A 7,696-nucleotide genomic window follows, 5' to 3' on the forward strand; every position below is an offset into this window, starting at 1 on the left:
ATGCTTGTTGCAGGACATCTGGTCACACTGTGAACCTCATGAGTGAGTTGTTTACTGGAAAAACCAGTATCTAGTCGTGATTTGACTAAGTACACACCTTTAATCCCTCTGTGTGGAGTTATGGTACACACTTTTAATCCAAAACAATGAAGGTAAAGCTAGTTTGGAGAAGGAAGCACCCATGTTTGAAAGTGATGTCCAATTGAGTGGCAGACAAACTGACGAATCAGAGAAAGATTTGACATAATGGCGATGCCAATTCTCAAGAGAACAGAGAGGAAAGGGAGCTACTGAAGGAGCACTGCAGAGAAAGAGGAAGAGGAGAAAGAGGAAGAAGAAGAGGAGGAGGTGGAAGAGGAAGAAGAGGGGGAAGAAGAGGAAGAGGAGGAAGAGGAAGATTTACCAAGACAGTTGTACAGAGATAGGTTGCAGAAAGAGAACAAGCTAGACACGGGTGGAGACAGAATGAACCAGAGAATGAGAAGGAGCCGCAAGAGTAGAACAGATTGCTGGAGTTAGTTTGGGGACAAGCAGAGCAAAATGTGAGGTGAGAGAGAAGTCAGACTGAATCAGTCAGCCTAACTCAGAGTTTGAACCAGAACAGCTGAATTGAACCAGCCAACAGGGTTTAGAAAGAACAAGAAAGGGTAAGCTTATTCGGCAGTAAGTCTCAAAGGCTGAAAATATTCTAGGCCTAGAATAGATTGTACAGAGGCTAGAAGCTTCCAGAACTAAGGCCTAGGTTAGCAGACTGAGGCAGTAAGCCAGAGGGAGGACAATTACATCAGGTAAATAAAAGTTACTTTTACATATGCTCTGGTAAATGACCTCTCCCGTACTCCAGTTTCCCTCCCTTCTCATCTACAGACAATTGTTTCCATAAATCATGGCAAACAATGAATTTTCAAACTACCCCACCCTCCCTCTAACACTGCCCCAGGGTACCACTTGGTTCAGAGTAATCAGCAATCAACTTTGACCTATTTAACTGAAGTGATGTCACTGTCGACATGATCCAGTTTGGAGTCTGTGTATATTCTTCTACTTGGTAGATGACAGCAGTGGAAATAAGAAGTGATGTCAGCATTCAAGAGCTAATAACAGAAAGCCATTAACTTCATTCTGCATCCAAAAATGTCTCCCAGGAGTCCCAGGAAATGGATCAGAGTGTATGCAGACTGGTTTATGAGGAATGACCCAACACAGGTGAGCAGGCTTAGGAAGAAGGACTGTTTACTAAAATGGCACCTACAGACCATACATGATGAGACCCAGAGCTGAGATGGTGTTTTAGAATATCTATATCCATCAAAAACAGGAAGGACAAGAGCCATGATTCACCCCAGTCCTGGAAACCGGGAAAACCAAGGTTCCCTTTTGGGGTTCATAGTCTCATTAATAAAAGAATTTTAAAACAGACTCAGAAGGAAACCCAAAGACAATTTTATTAGACTCTGAGAGAAAAAGAACAGAGCAAACCAGCTGCAAATCTTGGCAGCTGCCCAGAGAAGAGACGTGGAGAAGAGGGTGACAGAAGACGAGCATTTGGAGACGAGAGCTGGCAAGCAGGTGCTTGTTCTGCCATCATGTGTCCCCTGGCTCGTCATGGGTCAGGGGACTTCAGAGTAAGACAGTGGAAACACAAGCCTGTGTAAGTATGCTTAGGCTTCTGGCCAGGGTCAGAAAGGAGAAGAGATGGAAATAATTTAAAGGAAGATTCATATTCTCAGAACTCAAAAAGGCAGACAGTTGGGCAGAGCTATATTAAGGAAGCTCTGCAGGGCTGGACCTAGCAAATGGCTGTTGGGAAGAAAATCGCATCCTCTGCCTAAGGGTGTAATGAGTGACCTTGCCTCCTTGGGTTGTCAAGGGGCAATTGGATTACCTGGGGGAGGGCCTCCTGACCGAGTGATTGGCAAGCCCAGCAAGGTTAACCTTGGAAGAGAAGGGACAATGTTTTGAGTAGCTTAGAATGTCATGTCTCTACCCAGGGCCAGAGGTAGAACTTAGACTCTGTTATTTTGACCAGGAAGAAATAGCTTTCCCTTAATAGACCTCATTAAAGCCTGAAACACCCATCTGTTCATACAGCAATTTATTGCAAAGAGGGTCTTCTCTTTTTGTGTTACCAAGTAAACAGGAGGTGGGGTTCTAAGCCAACCTTGGAGATGGAGTCCATCCTCAATGGCCTCTGAGATTATTAATTGCTGTAATATCTGCACCTGTATTTCCATGTCCCTCTACCCCAAGGTATGCTGAAGGATGTATCTGGGGAATCCATATATTTTCAGTGTTTATAAAAGGCCAGATTGGTAAAAGTATTTTCATTCCCAACAGTGAAAGTTTTGCAAGCCTGAAACAGCCCCTCAGTGATCTTTCTGACTAAAATACACCAAATGCTTCCCTTCTGGTCTCTTCCACTTGCTTTGTTAGTTGTGTGGGCCACATGTTACCCAGAATCTTTACAGTTCCCATCCCCAGCATCTGAATGTACTCTGGTGTGTCAGTGATACTTATCTTGGCCATCAAGGTGGTGGAGACAGAGCTAGAAGACTTCTTACCTTATAAAAGCTTAGCGATTAGACAGTGTTCATGATACAGATAGGAGGGTTCTGGAAGTCAGTCAGGAAACAGTAGCAGGGTTCATGAAGCCCCACTCCTCCCTGAGGACTTATATGTAATTACCAGCTACTAGGAAGAAGGAAAAGGCATTTTCTTTAGTGGTAGCCAGTTGATAAGGTACCCAAGCTCCTGTAAGCAACCCTAATAAAATTCAGTGAGTTACAAAAAAAAGCATAAAAAAGGGAGGAACTTGCTGAGAGTAATGATTTATGAATATGATCAAAATACATTATATGCATGGAATTGTCATAATGAAAGTCATTATCATGTATAATTAGTATATACTAATGATTTTTTTTTTCTAAAAAGAGTTCAGTAAGAAGCAGGAAATAACACATAGAAAACATGGCTAGAAGCTCAGTGTGGCTGAAACATTAGAGTCTGGCAGGAGCAACGGCTGGGCCATATAAGTGCTGATAAAAGCAAGGCATACTCTTGGTCCCACACAGAGGAAAAGTAACCCAGTAAGGCAGTTCTTTTTATAAAAAATAAAATAAATATGTCAGACCCCAAACTAGGCTAGCAAGCCCAGCACACCAAGATGGGCTCTGTCTTTTATCCCTGAGTAAGTAGTGACTGTGTCTCATCCTGTTGGTGGAAGCCTGACTTCACAATCTTACATGATGTCATCTTTAAAACTTTAAGTAGGGCTGGAGAGACGGCTCAGCGGTTAAGAGCACTGACTGCTCTTCCAGAGGTCCTAAGTTCAATTCCCAGCAACCACATGGTGGCTCACAACTAACTGTAATGGGATCCAATGCCCTCTTTTGGTGCGTCTGAAGACAGTATACTCATATACATAAAATAAAATAGATAAATAAGTCTTTTTTAAAATTTTAACTAAATGGAGGAATGAAGTCAGAATTTTATAGATCAATGCAGAAATCAGCCCACAAGGTCAGGAAATACAGAGACACTAAGCAAGATGGCTAGAAGGAAGCCAGGTTCCCAGGAGCTACAGAAGCTCACTCAGCAAAGCAAGACACCATCCCAAGAGCATATGACCATCAATCACCTGAGCCAGCACCCGGCCCACAGAAGACTGTCATGTGATTTCTTTTCATACTACACCTAAATTTTCCAAAATTTACCTGGTGGGAAAATAAAAGTTATGTCCAGACGAACAATCAGCAATTTTGGTGAGAAGCCATTCTCACCATGAGACACCTCAACAGAATCACTCAGTGCTTTGAATACTTTTCCGTGAGACCCTCCTCCAGGTTTCCCCTGGCCCAGCACAAACCTGGGTCATCACTCATGATGGCTTACTGCTGCTATGTGGACTCCAGCATGCCTCTTTCCTCCTGTCTTCTGATGTTTTTTCAGTGACAAACTTTTAGACCATTCTAGAACGTTGTCTGTCCCTGTTGCAGTTAGCCCACATGAAAATTTTCCTTCCTCTAAATCTCATGATTGACCTCACATGATTGAGGTCTTAGTTATAAACTTACCTATGTGGTTTTCTAGTTTTTAATCCCTCACTGACTTAGAGTATTTTAATAGAATTGACAAATGTATTAGAATCACATCATCTTTTTTCTCTGCTCTTCATACCCCTAGGTAGTATTAACTTCACTATTCTTCCTCCTCCTCTTTCTCAGATGCCCCCATGGGATGAGACAAAGCAGCAGCTGATCAGGGGCCATCTCCGGTATCCTCTCCTCGAAGATGGATGAAACGAGGAAGATTCTGTAAATTTCCAAATTTCCAAGTCCCTTAACCTTTCATTGGCTATGAAATCAGAGAACATGCACAGCTATGGTAATGAAGTTGGGTTTTTTCCTCTGCTCTCTCTGGTTCTGTTTGGAAAAACATAGAGATATGAATTATGGGTTCTAAAATCTGAAACATTTCAATCCAATGCTTCAGAAAAATCAGCATTTTAAAATGCAGTGTTTACTTGAGAGTTCTTCCCGAATGTCATCCAAGCGTTTTCAATTCAGAGGAGTCACAAGTCTGTCTTTATGTTTTATTCAGGGACCAGGCCTATTCAAAGGTCAACCCTAAGTGCAATGGCTACAGATGACTATGTAGGTTCATGTCCTTATGGTTGGCACTGTTCTGACCAGGAGTGATCTCTGTTACTCAACCAGCAATGGATTAATTTGATAAGTGGGGAGTTAAAATTTAAAACATTTCATCAGGAAAAAAAAATTAACTAAAGTCTTCATTGTGGGTATTTTTAACTGTTTGTATGTGTGTTGAAGGGGCCTTGTGTGTGTGTGTGACTACAAATGCTCACAGAGTCCATAACTGATACCCATGAGAGGGTATCAGTTATCCTGGAGCTGGAGACACAGGTGGCTGTGAGCTACCTAACATGGATGCCATATTGAAGGGACTCTGTAAGAGTTATTATTCATTATATATTATAGGTTCTCTGTAAGAGCAGTACTTGCTCTTAACCACTGAGCCATCTCTTTCAGCCTCATTGTTGCTATTCTTGAAAAATGATGTGTGAGGTATCTGTCCTCTCTTATAGTAAACTGGGCACACACACGTGCATAAGTCGATGATATAAGAGAGGGGTTCAGGTGCCTCCTCCCTAAAACATGTCCATTTAAGACTGATACTTAATATTTTCTCAGTATGCCCTAATGTTAAACCCTTCTCATTCCCAGGAGTCCACTCCGAAAAGGTAGGACCTTTAAGAGGTGGGGCCTCATGGGAGGTCTCTGAGTCACTGGTGGCACAGCCTCAGATCATGGGAATCTCTCCCCCACTACCTCTTCTCTCTTCTCATTCACAAAACAGCAAGGACAACTTGTCATGAGCTAAAAACTATGGGCCAGAAGTAAATCTTTTGTCTTTATAAATCAGCTGTCTCAGGCATTTGTTATAGTGAAAGAAAGTTGGCATACTAGCCAAAGACAGGAAGAACCCCAAAATTCATGGACAGATGTGTAACCGCCTGAGCTGCCCCACATTCGGGGGTCACTTTGTAACGGCCCATTCTGCTGCTCTGGTCCATGGGTCAGGGCCTAGCAAGAGAGAGAGTGGGGACAAGAGACGCGAAGAATAGAGACAAGACAGGGAGTCTGATCAAGTCTCGTTTATTGAAAGGAAATCCTGGGTATTTATATCCTTTACCACGTACCTTGCCCTCGTGGACAAGCAGAGCTGAAGGCACTACGTCATGTGCCTTGCAGCGTGGATATCACGTGCGCCTTGCAGCTGGCGGCACTAAACAACAAAACAAGATATGTGAGAAAAACAGGATGTTTATCAGAATATGCTCAGCTGTTGCAGGCTGTTGAAAACAAGTCTCTTGTCAGGGTATATGGCTTGAGATGGCTGTAAAGATGAGAGCTGCTTTCAGCTAGGAGCCGGCTCCCAACACAGATGGGTGGATATGCCTGCTGGAACATCATGTGATGGACTATTACTGAGCCATAATAAGCAATAGTCTTGCTATATGCTGAAGAGTAGACTAATCTACAGTACATTATGTCTGTCAAGAAGCAAGACTCAAAGGGGTATTTGTTACCTGAAGTATCTAAAGTAGGTAAATCAATAGGTGAAAATACAGAGTGGTGGCATATTAATCAGGGCGCTCTAGAGTAACAGAACTTGTAGAATGAATCCATGTAAATAGAAAGGAGATTTATTCGAAAGTCTTATAGGCTCTGGTCCAGCTAATCCAACAATGGCTGCCTACAAACAGAAAGTCCAAGTAGTTTTTCAGTCCACAAGACTGCATGTCTCAGCTAGTCTTCAGTATACACTGGAATGCCAAAGAAGTAAGCACTAATGCCAGTGCAGGAGTGGGCTTGCTAGCGAGGTCAGGTGCAAGCAGGCAAAGAACGAAGTTTGTTTTTCCAGTTCCTTATATAGGACCACAACAGAGGGCATGGTGTTCTTCCCACCTCCAAGTCAGGATTAGAAGTAAATCTTCCCACTTCAAATTAAGAAAAAAATCCCTCACGGGTTTGCCCTTTCATGGGGTAGGGGTGTGTAGTTGATTCCGATGTAGTCAAATTGACAACCAAGACTAACCACCATAGGTGGTTCAGGCACTGAGACAAGGAGGGACTTTAAGTGTATAACAGTTTAGCTGGGTATTTAGGAGACTGTTCTGCAGCTGCATGTCAACGCTGGCTGACAACACTGTGATTGCTAACTGCCACTGAACTGTTCACTTTAAAACAGTTTAATTCACTTGTGTGAATCTCACCATGGTAATTCCTAAAATCTCTTATTAGTGAAACAGTGGGTGCCATTCGTAATCAAGTTTTAGGTGTAAATAACCAATTAAGCTTTGTAGTAACCCACACACACTATTTGTTTTCTCCAGAAAGCTTGATGGAAGGACTGTCACAAGATTGGACTCACTGTAAATTACAGGCATCGATTTTGAAGTAATAACTCAGATAGCAGAATTCCCAATTTGTTGGGACCACCAAACACTGACAAAGATAGAGGGTGAGGTAGTCGGCTCCATCTGGCAGGCAACCACTGGAGTGCTGATAGTCCTTAACAGACTATAAACTAACACTGGGGCTGATACTACTACCAGAAGTGGGGTATTTCCTACAATTTAACCTCTGAAGATGAGAATCATGGACTTCAATAATGAATTAGAGCTGTCTAGAAAGATGAATCCGGATGAGCCTGGACTGTGGTCATTCTTTGATGCCAACAGCTATGTGTTCCACTTTACCAGTCATGTCTGTATCCCGATTGTGCAGATGCATCTGAATCTGGGGCTGGAAACCTAGAAGAGATGATGATCTAGGACTTGCTTTTCGTTTGAAGGAAAAGCAAAACGAAATGGAAACATCACAAACGTCTTTCTTCCTCTGAGAGCATCTTATCGGCCTTCTGGATAAAATTTATTTCTCAATCCTACATTTCCCCTGAATTTTGAGAAGAAGAAAAAAATCAAATATGAGTTTGTGACGGTGCCTTTTGGCGGTTAGCTTGGCAGGATCTAGACTTGCCTTGGAGACAAAGCTATGGGCATGTCTGTGCAGATTTCAGGATCAGGTCAGCCTAGGTGAGAAGACCCACCAGCACGTGGACTACGTCCTCCCATGGGTGGGAATCCCAGAGTGACTGACAAGGAGAACGTGAG

The sequence above is a fragment of the Grammomys surdaster genome, unplaced genomic scaffold, assembly GCF_004785775.1.
Source record: "Grammomys surdaster isolate TR1022 unplaced genomic scaffold, NIH_TR_1.0 130, whole genome shotgun sequence".
In the NCBI taxonomy this organism is placed as follows: Eukaryota; Metazoa; Chordata; class Mammalia; order Rodentia; family Muridae; genus Grammomys; species Grammomys surdaster.